General features: G+C 36.4%; 1 long non-coding RNA gene across 1 annotated transcript in view; it reads left to right on the top strand.

Moving 5' to 3' along the window:
- LOC123334985 overlaps window positions 1-7,378 on the top strand; it is a 196,681-nt gene extending 189,303 nt beyond the window's left edge. Inside the window, exon 3 of the long non-coding RNA XR_006553170.2 lies at window positions 6,813-7,378. This is a non-coding gene — a long non-coding RNA (uncharacterized LOC123334985). The remainder of the gene's footprint in view (window positions 1-6,812) is intronic.
- The last annotated feature ends 7,380 nt before the right edge of the window (window positions 7,379-14,758 follow it).

The following is a 14,758-nucleotide window of genomic DNA, read 5'->3' as shown; positions in this document are numbered from 1 at the left end:
CTGTAGGAGTTGCTTGTATATTCTCGAGATTAGTTGTTTGTCAGTTGCTTCATTTGCTATTATCTTCTCCCATTCTGAAGGCTGTCTTTTCACCTTGCTAATAGTTTCCTTTGATGTGCAGAAGCTTTTAAGGTTAATTAGGTCCCATTTGTTTATTTTTGCTTTTATTTCCAATATTCTGGGAGGTGGGTCATAGAGGATCCTGCTGTGATGTATGTCAGAGAGTGTTTTGCCTATGTTCTCCTCTAGGAGTTTTATAGTTTCTGGTCTTACATTGAGATCTTTAATCCATTTTGAGTTTATTTTTGTGTATGGTGTTAGAAAGTGTTCTAGTTTCATTCTTTTACAAGTGGTTGACCAGATTTCCCAGCACCACTTGTTAAAGAGATTGTCTTTAATCCATTGTACATTCTTGCCTCCTTTGTCAAAGATAAGGTGTCCATATGTGCGTGGATTTATCTCTGGGCTTTCTATTTTGTTCCATTGATCTATATTTCTGTCTTTGTGCCAGTACCATACTGTCTTGATAACTGTGGCTTTGTAGTAGAGCCTGAAGTCAGGTAGGCTGATTCCTCCAGTTCCATTCTTCTTTCTCAATATCGCTTTGGCTATTCGAGGTTTTTTGTATTTCCATACAAATTGTGAAATTATTTGTTCTAGCTCTGTGAAGAATGCTGTTGGTAGCTTGATAGGGATTGCATTGAATCTATAGATTGCTTTGGGTAGTATACTCATTTTCACTATATTGATTCTTCCAATCCATGAACATGGTATATTTCTCCATCTGTTAGTGTCCTCTTTGATTTCTTTCACCAGTGTTTTATAGTTTTCTATATATAGGTCTTTAGTTTCTTTAGGTAGATATATTCCTAAGTATTTTATTCTTTCCGTTGCAATGGTGAATGGAATTGTTTCCTTAATTTCTCTTTCTGTTTTCTCATTATTAGTGTATAGGAATGCAAGTGATTTCTGTGTGTTGATTTTATATCCTGCAACTTTACTATAGTCATTGATTAGTTCTAGTAATTTTCTGGTGGAGTCTTTAGGATTTTCTATGTAGAGGATCATGTCATCTGAAAACAGTGAGAGCTTTACTTCTTCTTTTCCAATTTGGATTCCTTTTATTTCTTTTTCTGTTCTGATTGCTGTGGCCAAAACTTCCAAAACTATGTTGAATAGTAATGGTGAAAGTGGGCACCCTTGTCTTGTTCCTGACTTTAGAGGAAATGCTTTCAATTTTTCCCCATTGAGGATAATGTTTGCTGTGGGTTTGTCATATATAGCTTTTATTATGTTGAGGTATGTTCCTTCTATTCCTGCTTTCTGGAGAGTTTTTATCATAAATGGATGTTGAATTTTGTCAAAGGCTTTCTCTGCATCTATTGAGATAATCATATGGTTTTTATTTTTCAATTTGTTAATGTGGTGTATTACATTGATTGATTTGCGGATATTGAAGAATCCTTGCATCCCTGGGATAAAGCCCACTTGGTCATGGTGTATGATCTTTTTAATGTGTTGTTGGATTCTGATTGCTAGAATTTTGTTAAGGATTTTTGCATCTATGTTCATCAGTGATATTGGCCTGTAGTTAATGGTCTTTTTTTAACAGAAAATGGCATTTTCTATTTATTCACTATTAGCCTTTTCTTTTTGTGTTATTTCTTTTTTCCACAAAAGGAAATTCAATAGCATAAGTAAAACAAAAATTTAGTTTCCCCTTTAAAAAGTTATAATTAACTTTTATCTAATAATGTCTATACAAAGTAGAAGATATGGTACGTAGCATGTGGTATGCATAAGAATGGTTTTCCTCCTATTTAAAAATAAAAATATTTTTTTACTCAACTTTCTGTTAAAAATAAGATAATTAAACTTAGCTAACTTCTTAAAATTAATTTTCATTCTTCACAGAGTTTAGATCATATAATTTTACATATACATATATATATATATTTTATAAACTAACTAAAACCATCAAACCAAGAATACAGAAAATTCTATAAGCACAAGGAAGGATAAATACACACAAAAATTAGGTTCTAAGCACATTATCCTAATACACACTTAAAGGCAAAGACAAAAAATATTATTAGTAGAGAGAAAAAAGACATTGATGTGCTTTTCTCTTAGGCATTGTATTGTTGGGTCTTATCTTTGTAACCAGTCTGATAATGGCTTCATTTTAAGTGGACTTTTAATGTTATCATATATTTAATGTGATTAGTGATATGACTAGGTTATAATCTAGGGGCTTCCCTCATAGCTCAGTTGGTAAATAGTCTGCCTGCAATCCAGGAGACCTGGGTTTGATTCCTGTGTCGGAAAGATCCTCTGGAGAAGGAAACAGCAACCCACTCCAGTATTCTGGCCTGGAGAATCCCCATGGACAGAGGAGCCTGGCAGGCCATAGTCCATGGGGTTGCAAGAATAGCACACACTTTAGTGACTAAACCACCAGCACCTAGATTTTAATCTACTATCATGTTATTTCTTTTCTGTTTGTCCCTTCTGTTCTTTGTCATTTCTTCCCTTATTTTCTCTCTTCTATTGTTTAATTATCTCTTATGATTTGTTTCATCTCCTTTTGGCTCATTTCAGTGAACCAATATTTTAGCGTTTGTTTATACTAAAATAATCACTCAAACAACAGAACAATTATAGCAGTGTTTGTTGTGTTATCTGAATGGTTGCTTAAGTGTTAATAGTGTGTATTTTTAATTTCACATTTTACCTCCAATTACTATTATAATACCTCATGTATAGGGCTTCCCTAGTGGCTCAGACAGTAAAAAATCCACCTGCAGTACAGGAGATCCGGGTTCGATCCCTGGGCTGGGATGATTCCCTGGGGAAGGGAAGGGCTACACACTCCAGTATTCTTGCCTGGAGAATTCCATGGACTGAAGAGCCTGGCAGTTTACAGTCTATGGCTTGCAAAGAATTGAACATGACTGAGCAACTAACACTTTCATGTATAGTAAAGTAACTTTAAAACATTATACATTTGCTTTTCCTCTCCTGGTTTTTGTGCTATTGTTGTCTTATGTTTTGTGTTTATATATGTTATTAAACTCTTAGATACATTGTTCTAATTTTTTATTTAAACAACTAATTATCCTTGGAAGAGATTTAACTAATGAAAAGTTTTACATTTATCCACATATTTACAATTTCTGGTGGCCTTGATTTTTTTTTGTTGATCTAGGTTTTAATCTGGTCATATTTTTTTTTTTTCTGATTGAAGGACCTACTGTAACTTTTCTTACAGTGCAGATCTGGTAACGAGGAACTATTTCACATGTTATAAGAATTGATGCTTTTGAACTGTGGTGTTGGAGAAGACTCTTGAGAGTCCCTTGGACTGCAAGGAGATCCAACCAGTCCATTCTGAAGGAGATCATCCCTGGGATTTCTTTGGAAGGAATGATGCTAAAGCTGAAACTTCAGTACTTTGGCCACCTCATGCGAAGAGTTGACTCATTGGAAAAGACTCTGATGCTGGGAGGGATTGGGGGCAGGAGGAGAAGGGGACGCCAGAGGATGAGATGGCTGGATGGCATCACTGACTCGATGGACGTGAGTCTGGGTGAACTCCGGGAGTTGGTGATGGACAGGGAGGCCTGGTGTGCTGCGATTCATGGGGTCGCAAGGAGTTGGACACGACTGAGAGACTGATCTGATCTGATCTGATATCTTAAAAAGTTATTATGATGCATTCATATTTGGAAGATATTTTGACTGGGGAAGAAATTACAGGCCAAATCTGCCCCAGGACTTAAAGATGTTGCTCCACTGTTCATATCACGTTGATTGATTGATGCTTGTATCTTAGTAAAGATGAATTTCAAATGCCTTAGTGGCGCTAGTTGAAATTGGCTATTATTTGACATCAGTCTGAAGAAGTTTTCTTGTCTGTTTGTAGAGGCAAGTTTGCATTCAGGGGCACTTTCCCAAAAGGGATAAAACATGAAGTAGTGATGAAAGGAGAAAATTGTCTAGCCAACTATACTGACTTATTTAATTCTTATGGCAGTAAATAACACACAATCTTTTTTTTTTTTCATAAAGAAATTTTAGTGGTCAACATCCAAATTCAAGGAGACTTAGAAAAGAGATATTCTGTTGGAAGTTTAGAAAAATGACAGTATATTTCAATATAAATGCTGTACTATTTTGTAAGCTTTTATTTCAAATAAAGTTGCATATTATACATTCAGTCAATGTGAGCATTTGGGAGTTGTTCACAAAACCTGTACAGATGCTTTCTAAGTGTGAAAGAAAAAAAAAAAAAGATAAACTAAAGTTTGTTGAACTTTGGGCAATAAGATTAATTGTTTTGCACTTTCACTTCAAGAGAGACAACTCATTTGTTGCTTTGTTTTGCTTCCAGAATGTAATTTATCTTGTGCCAAAGAGAGCCAACAGGGAATCCAAATCAGACAATGAATGTAGAAAACTTGGTTTTCTACCCAAATACAACTAAAATGATGGCAAGAATACAAAAAGCATTTTCATAAACCCATTAGGCAAAAGATAAAGAGTGGGAGTGAGGGGGATAACATAGCCGGTAATGGAGATCAACCTGATATTTTAAAATATAACTAAAACGTGCAAGTGGCAACTCCCCCAGCAAACATCTTGTAATGAGGATCAATCAAGAAATAATCATATTTGTCCCACAGGATCTTGGGATTGGCAGCATATTGGATAATGGGATATAGTGATGGGAGGGTGGGTAGAAGCAAAGAAGGTTGGAAGTTGGTAATCCAAAGCAATTAAGTGACTTGTTCTATTTCTCTGCTCCAAACAACCAACAGACTACTACTCCCTCCCCAACTGTAGCATAGATCTGTATGTTTATTCTTCTGGGAAAATGAACCAGAACAACTTTGGATTTAGGGATAGTGGGCACGGTTGAACAAAATGGTACTATACTCAGGTCATGGATTTGTATCTCCATGGGTTAATTTGCATAAATTGGTAAAACCAAGAGAAATACTGCACTTTGAAGCCCTTCAGCTAATAACCTCTCCTCACGTAAAGTAAGGTTTAATCAACTTTGAAAGTGTTAGTCCTTCAGTCGTGTCCGACTCTTTGGGACTCCATGGACTGTAGCCCACCAGGCTCCTCTGTCCATAGAATTCTCCAGGCAAGGATACTAGAGTGGGTTGCTATTTCCTTCTCCAGGGGATCTTCCTAACCCAGAGATCAAACCCAGGTCTCCTGCATTTCAAACAGATTCCTTATGGTCTGAGCCACGAGGGAAGCCCCTATGGAGGAGAATGGGGTAGCCTATGATCACTAGATATTTAAGAACATCTCTTACATGGGAGACAGAGACCAAAACAAGAACTCATAGGAGGCTGAAACAATTCAGGAGATTAAATCAATCCCAACAGATATAAGATCCACAGATGAGAGAATATAATGTTATCCTTGATTTAAAAAGCCTACAATGTAAAAGGAATAATCAGAGAACAAAAAAGAGCTCTTGAAAGTGAAAGTGTTGTAACAAAGATATAAAAGATAAACATATAAGAGTTAGAATATAAAGAACTTGAAGAAATTACCAGGAAAGTAAAAAGAAGTCAAAGAGAATGTTGGTGCATACATGATCATGTAATTTACAAAAAAAGGGCTTCACTGCAAACCCACTTGTTAAAAATGGGCTTAGGAAATTATGTGTTTCATTTGAAATAAAAAAAAAGAAAAAATTCATTTTCAGATGAAAAAAACTCTAAAACTCCTTACTGTACACTCTGCACCAAAATTAATTTGACATGGATCATAGGCCTAAATGTAAGCAATACAACATGAATACAATATTAAGAGTTTTGGGGGGAAATTTAGGAAAGTATATTCATAAGGTGGATAATAAAAAATTTCCTAAATAGAACATAAAGCACTAACCATTAAGCTGTGTAAAAAATTGAAAACTGAAATTCACTAAAATTAGTAAGTTCTGTTCAGTTTGCAATGTTTTTCACTAAAAGATATGTATGGTAAAGTTTATGGCAGCTTTGTTCATAACAACCTGACTAGAAATAACCTTAATGTCCAACAGCAGTGGAATGAATAAATAAAAGGTTTTATATTCATATATAATCAAGTGTAACACAAAAGTACTTTGTTATGTGCTGTTATTGACACATATCATCAATACATGTCTGAGTAAAAGAACTCAGACACAAAAGAGGATATGATTCTCTTCGTATTTTGTTCAAAACTGGCATAATTAATCTGTGATGATAGAGGTCAGATTAGTTACCTTTGGGAGTATTGACTGAAAGAGGACAGGACAAAGTCTTTGGGGTGTTGGGGATATTCTTGATTTGGATCATGATGCATTGGTATATAGTGTTAGTCACTCAGTCATGTCCAACTCTTTGCAACCCAACAGACTAGCCTGTCAGGCTCCTCTGTCCATGAAGTTCTCCAGGCAAGAATACTGGAGTGGGTTGCCGTTTCCTTCTCCAGTCATAGGTATATACATATGCAGTATATATGTACTTAAATTGTGTACACTTTAATCTCGTATAAGATGAGTCTCATAAGTGAAAAAGAAAAGAGAGAAGCATAGGAGTATCCTTCTAGGAGACTTGTTATAGTACTCGGGTTTGTTCTTTAATATTCTGGTTGTCTTCCTTTCAAGGACCTTGTGAGGTTACACTTTCCTACTCTTTTGCAGTTAGGCATAGACATGTTACTTTCTGTATCTGATAAAGCGTGAATACAAATGCAAGTTACTTCTGGGTGGAGGTTTTTAAAGTCATCATATGACTTGTCATGTTGCCTTTTCTCTGGTGCAGGCTTGAGATCCTTTGGAGAGTGGAGACTGTCACCTTAACCGCTGTGTCAAGTCAGCATGGAACAAAGCCCTCAGCTGGTTTCTTCTGGATACAGTGTCAATGAGAAACAAATCTTTGCTGTATTATTAAACCACTGATGTTTGGGTTTGCTTTTTACTGCAGTACAATACAGCTTGTTTTGACTCATTCTAGGGTGCAACATTCAGAAGGAGAGACAATGGTCAAAGAAATAAGGGAAAGCATTTTCTAGAATTGATGGACTTTAATTTCAAGTTTGAAAGCCCCTCCTAGAACTAAGTACAATAAATGAATGAAACACGACCCACATAATGCATGCCACTGTGACATTTTAGAATACAGGAGTAAAGAGACTCTCCTAAAGTTTCACAGAGCAGTGTACAAAAGAATCACAGACAAAGACAGGAATTACAGGAGACACGGAGTTCTCAGCATCAACTCTGGAACCTAGAAGAGAAACATTTTCAAAATTCTATTAAAAAACTTTTACAATCTATTTTTATATACCATCCAAGTGATAAATAAAAATAAAGACAATTTTAAAGAAACTAAAGCCTCAGAAAAATGGATCTCTAGCTTACTCATTTTTAGAAACCCAAATATTGTCCCTCCTTCTGTCTTTGTAGTTCAGTTCAGTCGCTCAGTCGTGTCTGACTCTTTGCGACCCCATGAATCGCAGCATGCCAGGCCTCCCTGTCCATCACCAATTCCCGGAGTCCACACAAACCCATGTCCATTTAATCAGTGATGCCATCCAACCATCTCATCCTCTGTCATCCCCTTCTCCTCCTACCCTCAATTTTTCCCAGAATCAGGGTCTTTTCAAATTAGTCAGCTCTTTGCATCAGGTGGCCAAAGTATTGGAGTTTCAGCTTCAACATCAGTCCTACCAATGAACACCCAGGACTGATCTCCTTTAGGATGGACAGGTTGGATCTCCTTGCAGCCCAAGGGACTCAAGAGTCTTCTCCAACACCCCAGTTCAAAAGCATCAATTCTTCCATGCTCAGCTTTCTTTATAGTCCAACTCTCACATCCATACATGACCACTGGAAAAACCATAGCCTTGAATAAACGGACTTTTGTTGACAAAGTAATGTCTCTGCTTTTTAATATGCTGTCTAGGTTGGTCATAAGTTTCCTTCCAAGGAGTAAGCATCTTTTAATTTCATGGCTGCAATTACTATCTGCAGTGATTTTGGAGCCCCCCAAAAATAAAGTCTGACACTGTTTCCACTGTTTCCCCATCTATTTGCCATGAAGTGATGGGACCGGATGCCATGATCTTAGTTTTCTGAATGTTGAGCTTTAAGCCAACTTTTTCACTCTCCTCTTTCACTTTCATCAAGAGGATCTTTAGTTCTTCTTCACTTTCTGCCATAAGGGTGGTGTCATCTGCATATCTGAGGTTATTGATGTTTCTCCTGGCAATCTTGATTCCAGCTTGTGTTTCTTCCAGCCCAGCATTTCTCATGATGTACTCTGCATATAAGTTAAATAAGCAGGGTGACCATATACAGCCTTGATGTACTCTTTTTCCTATTTGGAACCAGTCTGTTGTTCCATGTCCAGTTCTAACTTTTGCTTCCTGACCTGCATACAGGTTTCTCAAGAGGCAGGTCAGGTGGTCTGGTATTCCCATCTGCTACAATAAAGACCTCAATTTCCTATCTCCTTGCAAATTGGCATGGCCTTGTGATGAAGTGCTGCTTATGGGGGTTAAATGGAGATGGTGTGTGTAACTTCCAGGAAGAGTTTTAAAAGGGAGTGGACTTGCACTTCTTTTCTCTACTGTACACATAAAAATGGCAGGAACTCGGGCAGCCAGGTTTCACTGTGTCTCAGGAAATGAAAAGCATCAAGACAAAACAAGGAGATTGGAGGGTCGCTTTACCCCTGGATCACTTGTTTTTTTGCTGGTAATAAGTAGACTCTTGTTTGATCCCTTCTGTGGAGTTTCTGTTTCTCAGAAACAAAGGAAATTCTTACTCAAAGGGATTCTGTGAAAGAGGATTGAATACGAGTGACAGAGGAGAGCTCCAGAACTGATAATGACGGAGAATCTTAGGTTTGAGGATGTGGTCTTCTAAAAGGGCTGGATCTTATTTTTTGTTCTAGAGACTCAAAATGTAATATCTGAAATTGAAACATAGTGATTTAGCAATATAGAAAAATTATTTAGGAAAATGCGTTAACAATACCAGAGAGAACTTCTAAGAGTTCCAAAACGGGTTGCCTCTGGGGAGTGGGAAGCAAAGGGGAAAGGGGTGAAAATGGGTGTCACAGAGGCATGTTATTTCCCATTATGAGCCCTGGTGAGCTAAGTCAACTAAACTCTGCTCATGTATTACCTTATCGTTTACTGTATTTAGAGTGATAAATTAAAAAAAAATTTTTTTTAAAGAAAATAGATATTTAAACCTATGATTTGTATTTTCCACTGCATCTGAATGAGAATGGTAAGAAAGTTCTATTGTTTGTGCTAGTTGACTTACCAGGAGGTGATTTAAGGAAATGGCATTCTTAAATTGAGAGACAAAGGTCAAAGACAAGCAATGCCTTAGCTGTTAAAACGTATATCATGAGGCACGGATCCTTAACTGCGTACAGCGGCAGTCCACGGGGAGTGGGGAGGAGTGCCTTTAGTTTGTATCTGTGACTTATTGCTGTGACATGACACTATTACATTTTGGTTTTTAGCATTTTTAAAGAGGAAGTAATAGTTATGAGAGATGAAGAACTCAGAATTAAGTACTGTAGTTATACACAGAAGGGTAATTTGGTTTTGATGTATTGGCTCGAGGCTGTTAACTAATAATACCAAATTTTAAGTAGCATCTCACCAGTATGAAAAAGAGGTAGCATCATTATTAATGTCTAAACTATAGTGTGTTTCACACAGGATTATGGTAAAGGTCAGGCCATGTTTCTCTGAATTAAAAGCTATTCTGAGCTATCGCATTCCTAATCAACTCAGACCTAAAGGTGCATAGCTCAGTTATAATGAGGCACAATGAATTTAAATAAACTGCAAGACACTGTATAGTGATTTATATGTGCACTGTGGTATCCTTTTAACTCATTAGCAATGAATGATACGATGTGTTTGCAACTGTTTTTTGCTGTATAACTATTTTTTAATCACAATATTTCTTAGTAAAAGTGCCTTATACTCCCATTTTCTTCCTGTATGTGTAAAGTAAAAGGTGATGGGTGCTCCTGGCATATACCCAAACATGAGTCACAGCAGAAAGAAACCAGCACATATCCACTCAAATAAATTTTGTAAATTAACCATTTGTGACTATGCTTACATGTTTATGGTTTCATGGTATGGAATGGCCATGGAATTGAGAATAAGAATTGAAGGTTCTATGGAGGTTTCTGAATTACACTTCAGACTTATCTTTGTGGAGGAATTAAAAAAAATCATTGACCACATTTGAGCATTTGTTTAAAAAGCATCAAAATTTACCAACAAAATTTTCTGCCTAATAATTCAGTAGTTTGTTTACCATCTTTCATCATCTTATGTATACCCAATAATTTTTATAAACAACAGATCCCTATAGCTTTCTCATACACCAGGCTTTCATACACTCTAGGGCTTTATTTTATTTAGTAAAATCCTTTTGTTGCCTTTATTTCTAGATTAAGAGAAAATCTTATGCATGGCATATATAATCAAACACTTAATTAAAAAGGGGAAATGATTGCATTGGTAATATTCTTTTTATAACTGGCTCAGTTATGTCTACTTTCTTTGTGGTGGTCAAAGGAGACTGGTTATAATATCCTAAAAAAAAATTTGTTTCTCCTAATGATCAAGAAACCTATTCAGATACTATATTTATCTTCAGTTATACTCTCCACACATGAAATAGCTTCACTACTCTTAAAACTGATTTAGTTTAATACAACCAGGTCATTGTATTAAAATAGGATTTCTGTCTTGGGGCTCAACTGCTTTTGAGTTTCATCGTCAATTATTTATCCTTCCCATTCTTTTTCTTGGTGAGTTTTTATCTAACATAGATTTGGCTTTATACTTATTAATTCTAGAATAATGGGACAGATGTTTCTAAATATTCCTCAATATCTATTCTCTTTCCTTTCCTTTAAGAAATAGGAGTAAAGTTGCAGTTAGCTAAATGGCCATCCTACTACAAACTTAATCTTCCTTGAAGTTAGTTATTATGGGCTGAATCATGTCCTCTCAAAATTCATATGTTGGCTTTCTTACCCTCAGTACCTCTGAATGTGACTGTTGAGACTGGGCTTTGAAAAAGATAATTAAGGTTAACAATGTGATTAGAATGGGTCCTAAGCCAGTATGACTGTTGTCCTTATTAAAAAGAGGAGACTAGGAGACAGACAAACTTAGAGAAAGACCACAGGAAGACACCAGAGAAGGCGGCCATCTTTAAGCTATGAAGAAAGGCTGCAGAGGAAAGCCACCCTTTGATACCTTGACCTCACACTTTTATCCTTCAGAATTGTGAGGCAAATACACTTCTGTTGTTTAAACCACTCAATTAGTGACACTTTGTTATGCCAACCCTAGCAAACTAATACAGTGGGAGTGGCCATGGGATTGAATTTGGGTTTCTGGGGTATAAGAAAAAGTGATGTGTGAATTTTCTAGGTCATTCTTTAAAAGACAAGTTAGAATATGCTGGCTTATCTCATTTTCCTTCTCACAGGCTTGAACACAGATGTGACAGGGACTTCACTTTGAGTGTTCAAATAAGGATAATACATGGGATGTGGTGGAGCAACAATATGGAAGAAACCTGGCCCCTGAATGACTTTGTGGTGAAGAGCCAGCCAGCCAGCCAGGACTACTCATATCTGAACTATTATGAAAGAGATAAGTAAACTTTGTCTTGTTTAAGCCACTGAATTTTGGGGGTCTCTATTACTATAGTTTAGCCTTTGTTGTTGTTTAGTCACAAAGTCCTGACCGACTCTCTTGCCATCCCATGGTTGTAGCCTGCCAGCTCCACTGTCCGTGACATTATTCAGGCAAGAATACTGGAGTGGGTTGCCATTTCCACCTCCAGAGGATCTTCCTGACCCAGAGATTGAACCTGTGTCTCCTGCTTGGCAGGCAGATTCTTTACTACTGAGCCACCAGGGAAGGCCAGTTTAGCCTTTACCCAAACTAATAAAACATGTATTGAGTAAGTGCAGGCAGAGAACCTCTATTCTGTTTCTACTTTAATTTTTCATTTATATTCTATACATAATAAATAATGTATATACAATAAACTATAAACATTTATAATTTAAATATATAAATGATAACATCTATATACTATTTGATTGTATATTACATTGTCACACAGCAACTATTTTCATTACAATTTTGTTGAAGTTCTAGCAGTAATATATCTAATGGGTGCTGGTCTTTTTTCCTTTTTTGGGGGGTCATTCTCTATGTGGCCTTTATGAACTAGTATTAAACTCAGTTTTATCCTTCACAAAGATCATCTGAGGGACCAAAGACATCACATAGTCATCATTGTGCATGGGGTCTATTCACAGCCCACCCCTAGCCAAGCACTTGTCTGAGGTTTTTATGATTAAGTTCTATTATTACTCTTCTTATCCATATTTTACCAAATTATGAATCTGGAAAACATGGTGCTTTTCCCACAGGCAGGCTTATTGATGTTCCACATTTTCATTGCTAATCATGCCGTGTGGGTCTCTTTTTTTGGCAGACATTGATAGCCATGGTATGTGAGTTCAGTGGACATAATATCTACCCATTCTGTCTCCTACTTATTTCTAAGTGTACTAGATGATTTATACTAATTTTAAGAAATTTCATTGCATAGAGCTCTTTTCTTATTGTTTTTGTAGTCAGAAAGTCCAACTCTCTTTCTAACCTAACTTTACATATATTACTGCTCTTTTTTTGTTATCTGTTATGTGTTGAATAGGCCTGTCTTAATGCTTCAATCCTAAAATTCACAGCAAAGGGAAAAATGATCCTCCTGGAATGAAGTAGGGCATCAAATGCTACTAGAAGCCATTTAGAAATTCTTTCCCTTGTAACTTACATAAAACAGCTTGCAAGCAAAGCAGCCTCACAACCACATATTTAACTGGAGTACTAAACGATGGGCATTTGCTTCCTCTCTAAATAAAAGGATAAGTTTAGCTTCACTGGTGGTAATTCCATATCCCCACTCTTGCATTCAGTGATTAATCCACTGGAAGTCTGTGATCTGTTTTAGAGTCCCTAGCATTGAAAGACACCCCACATGAGACCAATTCATATAAATCTGAATTTGTCTAAATAGAAAAAAAAATCTGCATTTACTCTTAAATTTTTTTCAGTTGATGAAATATCTTTGAGCATCAATTAAATTTTGATATTACCATAATTGCTTCTCAAATGCAGTACTGAGCAAGTAGAATTTGAAGGTCCTGGTACATAGGGTTTACATCTTAGTATGAAATAATACATCACATAGTCTTTTGGAACATTAAGGATCCAGGGTATCATAGGAACTGGAAAGTTGTGCTAGAGAGTAGCAGAGGGAGGAGAATGCTGAGAGTGTGGTTCTTGAAAGATTTCTACAGAACTAATAGGTGTTATTTAGTATAACCTAAATGATCCACATAAAATGGATGCTCACAGAACCAAAATCATTAGCATTATCTGCAAAATTAGAGAATGACAATGGTGAAAAGAAATTGATTGATTTGAGGTCGAAACTAAAGCTTCCAAAAAGACATGATTAAATATGCTGTTTATTGTGATTTTGGCTTAGGCATATCTGGTTCTTATTATCTATTGGGACGAATGTGTTGGTTTCTCCCAATATAGCTGCCACATATTTACCTTTCCATTTTTTTCTTCCTTCTCCTTTAATCTCTAACTTTTTTACTAAAAATGAAATATTTGTGTGTATATATAAGTGCTGCTGTGCTGTGTAATGTGCTCCATAGTGTCTCTTTGCCACCCCATGGACTGCAGCAAGCTAGTCTCCTCTGTCCATGGAATTCTTTAGGCAAGGATACCATTTCTGTCCCCAGGGCATCTTCCCAACATAAGGATCAAACCCGCTTCTCCTGCATTGGCAGGCAAATTCTCTACCACTGCGCCACCCGGGAAGCCCGTATATGTTCATGTATACATTTATTTTTAGCTTTATTGAGGTGCATTTGACAAATTTGTAATGTATCTAAAGTGCATAATGTCATGATTTGATATTTATATTGTATATATATCTAAGGTGCAGAATGTAATGATTTGATATATATATTGTATGTATGTGTGTGTGTGTGTATGTTAGTCACTTAGTCATGTCTGACTCTTTGTGACCCTATGGCTGTAGCCTACCAGGCTCCTCTGTCCATGGGATTCTCCGGGCAAGAATACTGGAGTGGGTTGCCATTTCCTTCATATATATATATATATGCACACACACACATATGTTGTGAAAGGATTCCCACAATCTACTAAAATAAGTATTTTCCTTTTTTTCTTCAAAATTCCACACACGTGATACCATTATGCAGTATTTGTCTTTCTTTGTCTGATTTTTTCACTTTACCTAACGCTCTCCAGGTTCATCCATGCTGTCACAAGTGACAGAATTTCTTTCTTCTTTAAGACTGAATAATATACCACTATATTTGTATGTGTGCATGTGTATAAAATACTGTTTTTCAATGCAATATATATATATAGCTTTCTTTTTTATCAGTTCATCCATCAACAAGCATTTAGGTTATTTCCATACCTTGGTTACTGTGAATAATGCCGCAGTGAACATGTGAGCACAGGTGTCTCTTTGAGATAATACTTTCTTTTGCTTTGGATATATCATGAAGTGGGATTGATCTATCATATGGTAGTACTAGTTTTAATTTCTTGAGGACCCCCATACTATCCAGAGGTGAATTATTTT

The sequence above is a fragment of the Bubalus bubalis genome, chromosome 9, assembly GCF_019923935.1.
Source record: "Bubalus bubalis isolate 160015118507 breed Murrah chromosome 9, NDDB_SH_1, whole genome shotgun sequence".
NCBI lineage: Eukaryota > Metazoa > Chordata > Mammalia > Artiodactyla > Bovidae > Bubalus > Bubalus bubalis.
Note: the sequence above shows the minus strand (reverse complement) of the source record. Positions and strands in the feature narration are given on the sequence as shown.